The sequence below is a fragment of the Diceros bicornis genome, chromosome 4 (genome assembly GCF_020826845.1).
Source record: "Diceros bicornis minor isolate mBicDic1 chromosome 4, mDicBic1.mat.cur, whole genome shotgun sequence".
NCBI lineage: Eukaryota > Metazoa > Chordata > Mammalia > Perissodactyla > Rhinocerotidae > Diceros > Diceros bicornis.
Genome location: NC_080743.1, coordinates 53525426 through 53534256, shown reverse-complemented (window position 1 = coordinate 53534256; position 8831 = coordinate 53525426). Strand labels below are relative to the sequence as shown.

The 8831-nt window shown below is 41.4% G+C and overlaps 4 non-coding genes across 4 annotated transcripts; all 4 read right to left on the bottom strand.

Annotated features, from left to right (window-relative positions):
- Positions 1 to 3739: 3739 nt before the first annotated feature.
- Positions 3740 to 3812, bottom strand: TRNAK-CUU (transfer RNA lysine (anticodon CUU)). Its single transcript has one exon. It is a non-coding gene; the product is annotated as a tRNA-Lys (tRNA).
- Positions 3813 to 4817: 1005 nt separating this feature from the next.
- On the bottom strand, positions 4818 to 4889 carry TRNAH-GUG (transfer RNA histidin (anticodon GUG)). The gene has a single exon. It is a non-coding gene; the product is annotated as a tRNA-His (tRNA).
- An 876-nt stretch (positions 4890 to 5765) lies between these two features.
- Positions 5766 to 5837, bottom strand: TRNAG-UCC (transfer RNA glycine (anticodon UCC)). The gene has a single exon. It is a non-coding gene; the product is annotated as a tRNA-Gly (tRNA).
- A 1974-nt stretch (positions 5838 to 7811) lies between these two features.
- Positions 7812 to 7883, bottom strand: TRNAE-CUC (transfer RNA glutamic acid (anticodon CUC)). The gene has a single exon. It is a non-coding gene; the product is annotated as a tRNA-Glu (tRNA).
- Between the last annotated feature and the right edge of the window lie 948 nt (positions 7884 to 8831).

The following is an 8831-nucleotide window of genomic DNA, read 5'->3' as shown; positions in this document are numbered from 1 at the left end:
TAAATTGTTCTCTCATCTCCCCTCCTAAAAGCTTATAGGATCTTCTGTTTATCCTTACTATTTGAAATTTGATGATCTATTTTCATCCATTGTACTGGGCACTCAATGGGCCCTTTCAATATGGGAATTTATATGTCTTGTGTATCATTCTAGAGATGTTTATGTATGTACAAGTAAAGGTGTATATTTATTTCCTGCAACTACCATTACCCTTTTGATACGAATTATTGCATATTATAAGATTGTTCCTTGCTTTGGAATCTTCATTTAATTTTATGTCTTAGTGAATCAAAGTTAGCTTTTGCTGTATAACAAACCATCCCAAACGTATTGACTTAGAACAACAATAATTTATTATTTTTTAGTGATTCTGTGAGTTGTCTTGGAAGTTTTTCTGAAATGAACTGACTCATTTGGGGCTAGATGGTGTAGGATAGCCTCAATCACATGTCTGGGGCACAGCTGAATTAACTAGAAGAGCTGGGAGGGACAGATCTTTTTCTCTATGTGATCTCTCCAGCAAACTAACTTGGGTTTCTTCAGATCATTGTCTTAGGATTCCAAGTGCAGCAAAAAGGGGGTAAGCCCCAATATGCAAGCATTTTTAAAGCCTCTGCTTGTGTCATATTGTTAAGGCACCAACATTTGGCCAAAATAAGTCACATAGCCAATCCCAGATTCAAATGGAGGAGAAATAAGCTCCACCTTTTGATGGGAGGAGGTGCAAAATATTACAACCATTTTCTTCCATCTATCACACCATATTGGAATACCAAGAGCTTCCTCTTTTTTACAACTAGCTGAATTGTATTTAATTGTATGGTTGTACTGTCATTTATTTAGTCACCCCCAAAAGTGATGGACATTTAGAGAGTTTCCAATCTTTTGCTTAATAAAAAATGTTCCATGAATAACTCTGTGCACGTTTAATTTCACGCATGTGTAGGTACATCTCAGGATAAATGTCTAAATGTGGATTGCTGAAAAAAAAGTTTATTCAAATTTTTGATAGATATTGTTCAAAAAGCACCCTGTAGAACTTATATCAATCTACCCTCTCATTAACAATATTTATTAAATCTCCAACATATTAAACTTTTTAAAATTTTACCGCTTCTTATAAGTGAAAAATGTTATATCACTGTAGTTTTAAGTTATATTACTTTCATTAATAGCAATGTTGAATGTTGAGTATCTTTTCATATGGGCATAGCCTTTTATATTTTCTATTCTTTATGTGTTTGCCATTTTTATTGGGTTGTTGGTTTATGTCTTATTGGTTTATAGTTCTGTAAATTAGGGAAATTAGCCTTTTGTATATAATGTGTGTTCTAAGAATGGAGATGTTGGATACGGTATGGTAGAATTGGTGTGGCCACAGGAAGAGAACCAGGCTTGAAAAGTTTATTATACTCACAGGTCCCAGAGAGGAAGTCACCGCACTCTGTGCGGGGCCACACAAGAGCATTACCAGCCGGGTGCTCCATGGAACAGGTGGGGAGCAGAGATAGTGAGGACCTGTGGGCAGAAGCCTTTACTGGGGTCCTAAGTGGGGTCTAGGGAAAGCAAACCAAGAGGAGGAGACAGGGGAAGGGAAGAGGGAGGAAGAGGGAGAAGGGGGAAGAAGAGGAGGGAGGAAAGGGAATGGTAGAGTCCACCCGCTGGGTTGGTTATCAAGGGTTTCAGCTGTTCTTGAGTGTGAGTTCACAATTAGGGCAGTGAGAAGGATGTTGATGCACAACATGAACTCAAAATGGAGGATTTTTAACACAATGTGAGTTACAAATATTTCCCCAAACTGTCGTTTGTTTTTGGACTTTGCTTATGCACACTCCATTTGATTTATGTAGTCAAGTTCATCAATATTTTCTCTCAGACTTCTGAGTTTGTGTCAGTTAGAACAACCTTTTTGTTACACACACCAAAATAATAAAATAATTTTCATATCTCTACAAAAACTTTTATGTTTCTTTCAATTATTATTTAAATCTGTGGTTAATTTGGAATTTACTCTTAGGTAAAAGGTATGATATTCATTGACCATTATTTTTTTCCAGACAGCAACCTAGTTATTCAAAAACTATTCATTAGAATTATTGAGTCTTTCTTTCTAATATATTACATTTATTTACGTATTTTGGTCTATATCTGGACTCTATGCTATCCTATTGATTGGTGTCTATTCATACATGATATTTTACTGTTTTAATTATTATAATTTATGGCATTTGAAACATGCCATAGAGTTAATTAACTACATAGAGTTAATCCTTCCTTTTTGCTCTTTAAAAAAGAATTTCCCTGAATATTACTGCTTATTTTTCCATTTAAACTGCTCAGTTTGAATAAATAGGGAAATAACTTTTTTGATATTTTTATGAAACTGATGTTAAATTCAGACACCAAGTTAAGGAGAGGTGCTATCTTTATGACGTGTAGTCTCCTACCCAAAAACATGGTATATCTTGGTTGATAGGTGTATCCTGGCTACCCTAACGCAGTGGTTCCCAAACGTCAGCATTTATTCAAATCACCTGGAGAGCTTAAGCCACGGATTGTTGGGCCCACTCCCAGAGTTTCTTATTCAGTAGGTCTGAGGTGGGGCTTGAGAATTTGCATTTCTCAAAAGTTTCCAGGTGATGCTGATGATGTTTGTCCTGGCACCACACTTTGAGAATAATTGGCTGGTGTACTAATCATCTTGGAGATGGTTGGCTGGCTATATAAGGGAGACTAAAGCATATTTACAAACTTAAAAAAAAAGTAGGACTGGTAAACGATCCTTAGGGAGAGGAGGAGGACGACCTGTATGAGTTGAAAAGGAATGCCCGCATTGTTGTGGAGAAGCCTGTTGATCGATGCCAAACTTGGCTTCCACTCACCTTGCAAACCAACTTAACTCACATCACCCATCCCAACACTGAAAGGAGATTTAGCAGGAACAAATGTAAGGCAAACAACTTCAGGCTTTGGGGTAGAACAAGGTTCTCCAGTGGATCAATAACTAACTCAAAACATGTGGGCGCAGCGCTCCAGGGAGGCCCCTCATGCTCATCGAATAAGACTGCCGCTGTGCACGCCCCACTCGCCGGCTCCCGGCCTTGCTCCTCCCTCTCTTTCCCTTTCTCTTTGCTCATCCGCGTCCCGCCTCCGCCTCCCCAGCTCCTTTTCCAGGTTCCCCTTCTCTTTTTCGTTTGGGGACTTTCTTAAACGAGTTGTGTTTTACAGCCCTTTGCAGCTGATGAATGTTTCAAAACCTAGCGGAGAGCATTTTAACTAGCTAAGAAGGCCCTTCAATACCTCATCCAAAATTTCCCACCGACGAGAAGAAAACGAACATGTTCAAATCTGGTCACCTCCTCAGGCGTCTTCTCTGTGGAGCAGAGTCGGGGCGGGACAGAGGGAGAGCCCCAGACTCGGCCCCGGGAGGGGCCCAGACCCGGGCGACGGTCGGACAGGGACCCCTGGCCTCAACAACCTGAGGCGCTGGAATCCCTGGCCCGGATTCCTTTTTTTTGCTGAGTGTGGGGCAAATAGAGGCGTTCCTGGAATCCTTTACCGAAGTTGAAAACAACAGTGGCCACAATGGCTATTTAAAAGCTGTTGATTCTGTTGGTAGCTGGTAGAATTCAATAGAATTCAATAAAAGCACACCTCAGGGAAAAGGAGTATTAAAAGCTGTTGATTCTGTTGGTAGCTGATAGAATTCAATAAAAGCACACCTCAGGGTAAAAGAGTACGCCCAACGTGGGGCTCGAACCCACGACCCTGAGATTAAGAGTCTCATGCTCTACCGACTGAGCTAGCCGGGCTCCCGCAACCACGCTCTTCCAATATAGGTATAATTTTCTTGTGGGGACAGGGTGTGTGGTGCAGCTACATACTAGTAGTGTGCAAGAAATCTCCGAGTCTAGGATTTTGCTGGCGCAGTAGTAACCTTTTACCACCGAGGAACCCGAAGCTTCGAGAGCGTAATGTGGACTCAGCAGGGCCAGGCGGGCTTGCCAAGGAAGCAGAAATCGCTGAAACCTCTCGATGTTTCTGCAAATTTCTTTTGGACCTTGTCACTTTCAGAACCCGGCGTCTGGGACTGGGACTTCTAAGGAGGAGGGGAAAGAGCGCGAGAGAACGGGGATGAGATCCGCAAACAGCCACGGCGAGTAGGCGGGGCGAGAGGAGTTGTACTCTCGGGACCTTGCGGCTGCAGCCTCTATTTCCTCCGTGGCCGGAAACCTTTTTCTCCCCTAAACCATGAAGAGCAGGGGGTGGGAGGGTGAGGGTGAGGGACTCTTCACTGGGAAAATAGGTCCAATTCACTATTTATTTGGGGCACGAGTTTGTTTTTAAATACTAAAATTTTGTGTAGCCTGAGTAAAAGACCATATTCAATAAGTGTAAATGTCCCACCGACCGAGATTTAAACTCGGACGGGATTCAGAGCCTCAGGCGTCAGCGCTCGCGGGAGATTTCACTCCACTCTCCTAAGCGTTCATTTCCCCAACTGCTGGAAGAGGCGCTGAGTTCCGGAGTGACAGCGAAGGGTTCTCTCCTCTGCTCAGGTGAAGGCCGAAGGAGGCTCCCTCTGCAGCCTTGGTCGCAGCTCCGAGGCTCTCCATACCGCCCGGAAGCGTCTCTGCCTGGGTTGGTTAGGTGCCCCTAGGTCGGCGAGCCGCGCAGTGAGCTGTGTGAAGATAATTATTCACCCAATTCGCTGACTGCACTTGTGCGACCCTGCATCAAGCAAAGGCGGAATTATATAAGCTTTTTCCCTTTAAAAGGTTAAAAGGTGAGACCGCCGAGAAAAAGCTGTCACCATTTGCCGTGACTCGGATTCGAACCGAGGTTGCTGCGGCCACAACGCAGAGTACTAACCACTATACGATCACGGCGCGCCACCAGTCAGGTGGCGCACGGCGACTCGATTTAATGCCTTTTGAAACAGAAATGTCTACCTTGTGCCGCTGTTTTGTTTGGGTGACCCACAAAGGTCAAAATCCCAAACAAATTATTCCATTCTTCAACCTCCAAGCTCTGACACCTGAATCTAGTTCTAAACCTAGACCCTAGAGCCCGCGGTGCCGGCGCTAACGCGGCGCCCCCAGGTCCTGACTTGATGTCTGAGAGCGGCGGCTGCACCCCGGGGACCGTGTCCCCAGTAGCCCCTCCTCTTGTCACTTCTCTCTTTCCCCTCCGAAGAGTCAAGCCGCCCCGCCCAGGGGTTCGAGAGGCAGCCCCACAGGATTTTCCTATTTACATCTCCAGTTTGTACCCTGGAATTGAGGTTTCTGTCCCCGGAACGGTGGAACCGGAAGAGCAGCGGAGCCATTGAGCTGCCAAATGGGGTGAGGGCCCCCCTCCTTTATTTTTTCTTGCTTTCGTCACTGCTCCAAGCAACTTCGCGCGCTCTCTCTCGGGAACTGCTGGCGTTTGGGCTGACTTCCTTATTCTGACTCCTCAGTAAATCAGAGCCGCCTCCGAGAATTCAGGAAAACAGATCCGACCAGCCTTTATTTCAGAAACTTCCTTAAAGACCCCCTAAAGAATAATTATCGTAAACTGGTGCGAAGCCAGAGGCCAAACCCAGAGGACAGGTTTGGCTTGTGGAGCTACAAAACACCTGGATGTTCGCTTTGGGGAGAGACTTACCCGAGGGCTCGGAGTCTTAGGACGCAAGGGTGGTCAAAGGCTCCCACTCCTTTTTTTTTTCTTTTAATCTCTGCTTTGCTGGGCTACTTCAAGTTTCGGAGAAAAGTAAAAGTTCACAGTGCGTTGGCCGGGAATCGAACCCGGGTCAACTGCTTGGAAGGCAGCTATGCTCACCACTATACCACCAACGCACACAGAGTAAGTCTTCCGTCTATCTTCTTATGAGGATTAGCGCGCTAAATTTTGGTCCTACAAGTTCTCCCCTATTTTCGGATTCATATTAAGAGAATTTTCAACACACAGTCAAGGAAGGAAGAGAGGCTCTCTAGGTTTTCTCTTATAATTATATCGAAAATTCTATGGTAGTTTCATACTGCCACACACGTTTAAGGAAAGTCAATTCTAGTTTATCGACCGTCGTTTGAAGAGGGCCTTGAAATCCAGTGGAAGAGTTAAGGCTTTATTGCGGGAATTATCTCTACACATATCGTTACGCATTTGAGAGTGTTTCCTTAGGGCAAATGCATAAAGGTAATAAAATTGCAATTGAAAAGATATGCACATTTTTAAGCTTTGGATACATATTGCCAAATTGCTGTGTGAGAGAGAGATCATCAATTATCACTATTCAATGAGTACTACCAAATTACATCAGTCAACTAGATATCGTCATTCTTTTCATCTTTAAGAAAGTGCAGGATAAAAATATGGAGGCTAATTTTAATTCGCATTTATTCTATCACTATTGAGGTTGATCATTTTTCATAAACTTACCAACTGTTTGTATTACTTATGACTTACTAAGTCATATGCTTTGTCTATTTTTATATTGGGTATTTATATTATATTTCTATTACTGATTTATACCAGTTTGTCATTTGTCTTTTAGTATTATTTATAGAATTTTTTAGACAGGCAGAAGTTTTCTGTTTTTATGTAGTCTAACCTGTCAGTATTATCCTGTATGATTTCTGTCTTTGCTTTTATCATAGAAAAGTCTTCTCCAGCCCAATATTAAGATAATTATCCACTATTTTTTGCCCTAGCTTTTTCATTGTTTCAGTTTGTGCATTTAGTTCTCCAATGCATTTAATATATGGTACAAGGTAGTGATTCCATTTCTATGAATTTATCCTAAGGAAATATCTAAGGATATACACAAAGATGTATCTACACAAATATTCCTCAAAGCGTTATTTGTAAAACCAAAATTTTTTTTTGGTGGGGGGAATACTAAAAGTCCAGAAAAAAGATTGATTAAATGCATTTTGATGAAAACCCACATGATTTTTTTTTAAATTATATTTACATTGTACGTTGCTAGCGGGAGCGTAAAAACCTCTAAGAAAAGCATATTAGCAATATCTGTCCACAAATGCACATACCCTTTGAACCAGCATTTCAATTCCTGGACATTTGGTCCACACACGTGCAAAATGACATATGTACAAGATTATTTATGGCAGCATTGTTTGTAACAGCAAAGGATTAGAAATAACCTAAGTGTCCATCAATAGGAAGCTGGTTCAATTAAACATGGAACATCAATACAATGGAATACTATATGCCATAAAACAGAATAGGGAAGCTCTGCATGTCTAATCTGGAACTATTTCTAAAATATATTGTTAAGTGAAAAGGGCAAAGTGCGGAAAAGTGTGTTTAGATTGCTATGATTTGTGCAAGGGGGAAGCATATCTAAATATATACGTATGTATGCATGTACTTGTATTTGCATAAAAAACTTACGACATTATAGTTAAGAAACTTAACACTGGTTGCCTTACTAGAGGAAAACTAGACGGCAGAGGTGAAAATTAGGCTTATGCCTTTTTTGCATATTTGAATCCTAAACCATGTAAATACATTACCTTTTCAAATATTAAATAATTAAAGTGAAAGAAAATATGTTGCTGAAGAATGTTTATTTCCACTGGAAAGTGTTTGAAATATATTTAAAAATAGCTGGTTATAAAATATATGTATAGCATGATTACGTTTTCTGTTTCAAAAACTGGATGTTAACAGACATCGTTGGGTGCTAGAATTGTGAGCGATTTTTTTCTTTGCTTTTTTCTGCATTTCCTATATTTTGGCTTTGGGTGGATAGAGTGACTACAAGAAACGTTAATAGTTGCAAACGAAAAAGGGAAAAAAAAAACCCTTTCCCTGACCGGGAATCGAACCCGGGCCGCGGCGGTGAGAGCGCCGAATCCTAACCACTAGACCACCAGGGAAGCTTGCAAGATGTTGCAGTAGAGAATATATGATTCTAATTGAATGTGTATTTACGCTTATTCTTTCTGTTGTGCATGATATTTCAACTACCTAGGTTTTGAGATTCTTGAACACTGGGCCTTCCCCACGTCAAAACTACTTCTTCCCCGTATTTCGTTTTTGGAGTAGAAAACCCGCGAGAGAACTTCCATGCCTGGCTCCCAGAGCTGAGCAAGGATAGTGTACACACGATCACAGTCCCCAAGACCAGAGACGAATGTCAGGAGTAAAGAGCGAGAGACTGAGTAAGGAAGCTCTCAGCTTCATGTAGTTGCAGTGATTTCCAGAATTGTGATCAGCAGAAAAGTAAAGGTCTCCAGCTGGGGCTTTGCCAAATTGACCACGAAGTTTTCCTTAAGGAATATAAAGGTCGTTGAGTGAGTAACACTAGGAGATCCTGGTCCTATAGCAGCTTTTTTTTAATCTCGTGTGAATTTAGACCAAGCTCTGTTGGCCAAAACGAATATTACAGACAAGAGAAAGTCACTTAGTTTACGCGTGCTTGGTGGTCAGCAGGATCTGAGCATAAGGCAGTGACGGGAGACTAAGAGAAGGGCAGGGTTTTGGAGCTTTAAAATTTTTAAATATAAAGAAGAAAGAGAGAGAGGCAGGAGAAAATAATGAAAATTAGGGTGCATGCCTTGACTGAAGGAACTTTTAAAACTATACCCATCAATGTATGCAAATTAACTTTATAGGAGAGAGAAAAGAAAGCAAAGGTGGCAAAATATTAACAATGAATCTGGGCAAAAGGTAATTGAGTGTTCATTATTTCATTCTTTCAACTTTTCTGTTGGTTTGAAATTTTTAAAAATAAAAAGTTGAGAAAAACAAAAATGAAACAAACAAACAAAAAGCCTCCCCCCTCAGGCCTTTTTTGGTCAGATGACTGCAGTGTGATTAACTCT